Source organism: Triticum aestivum, unplaced genomic scaffold, assembly GCF_018294505.1.
Source record: "Triticum aestivum cultivar Chinese Spring unplaced genomic scaffold, IWGSC CS RefSeq v2.1 scaffold154726, whole genome shotgun sequence".
In the NCBI taxonomy this organism is placed as follows: Eukaryota; Viridiplantae; Streptophyta; class Magnoliopsida; order Poales; family Poaceae; genus Triticum; species Triticum aestivum.
The window spans coordinates 1-1166 of record NW_025283717.1 but is presented as its reverse complement, the minus strand read 5'-3'; the positions used below and the strand labels follow the sequence as shown (position 1 = coordinate 1166).

The 1166-nt window shown below is 51.5% G+C and overlaps 2 non-coding genes across 2 annotated transcripts; both read right to left on the bottom strand.

Moving 5' to 3' along the window:
- Positions 1–324: 324 nt before the first annotated feature.
- LOC123178608 (5S ribosomal RNA) lies at positions 325–443 on the bottom strand. The gene has a single exon (XR_006489711.1). It is a non-coding gene; the product is annotated as a 5S ribosomal RNA (ribosomal RNA).
- Positions 444–740: 297 nt separating this feature from the next.
- Positions 741–859, bottom strand: LOC123178607 (5S ribosomal RNA). The gene has a single exon (XR_006489710.1). It is a non-coding gene; the product is annotated as a 5S ribosomal RNA (ribosomal RNA).
- Between the last annotated feature and the right edge of the window lie 307 nt (positions 860–1166).

The window sequence follows — 1166 nt, the reverse complement described above, 5'->3', positions numbered from 1 at the left end:
TGCTTTAGTGCTGGTATGATCGCATCCGACATGTTACCCCGGTCTTCGTCCCTTATCCTTGGCCCTCCCAGCTCCACTACAAAGACGATTGTACATTGCTTTGGCCGCTCCCTCTCAACTACGGAGACGAGTTTAACGCGGTTTCCACCCCTCCCTCTCAACCGCACCAGTGCACGCTTGCCGCGCCACAACGCCGACGCTGGACCCGTGAATCGTGAGCACCCAGCTATGACTTACCGCACTCGTGCAAAATAATAAAACACGGTAAATATATTACTTACACGTGCGTTTTGTTTTGCAAGTGGCGCGAAAAAAATTAAAAAGGGAATGCAACACGAGGACTTCCCAGGAGGTCACCCATACTAATACTACTCTCGCCCAAGCACGCTTAACTTCGGAGTTCTGATGGGATCCGGTGCTTTAGTGCTGGTATGATCGCATCCGACATGTTACCCCGGTCTTCGTCCCTTATCCTTGCCCCTTCCAGCTCCACTACAAAGACGATTGCACATTGCTTTGGCCGCTCCCTCTCAACTACGGAGACGAGTTTAACGCGGTTTCCACCCCTCCCTCTCAACCGCACCAGTGCACGCTTGCCGCGCCACAACGCCGACGCTGGACCCGTGAATCGTGAGCACCCAACTATGACTTACCGCACTCGTGCAAAATAATAAAACACGGTAAATATATTACTTACACGTGCGTTTTGTTTTGCAAGGGGCGCGGAAAAAATTAAAAAGGGAATGCAACACGAGGACTTCCCAGGAGGTCACCCATACTAGTACTACTCTCGCCCAAGCACGCTTAACTTCGGAGTTCTGATGGGATCCGGTGCTTTAGTGCTGGTATGATCGCATCCGACATGTTACCCCGGTCTTCGTCCCTTATCCTTGCCCCTCCCAGCTCCACTACAAAGACGATTGCACATTGCTTTGGCCGCTCCCTCTCAACTACGGAGACGAGTTTAACGCGGTTTCCACCCCTCCCTCTCAACCGCACCAGTGCACGCTTGCCGCGCCACAACGCCGACGCTGGACCCGTGAATCGTGAGCACCCAGCTATGACTTACCGCACTCGTGCAAAATAATAAAACACGGTAAATATATTACTTACACGTGTGTTTTGTTTTGCAAGCGGCGCGAAAAAAATTAAAAAGGGAATGCAAC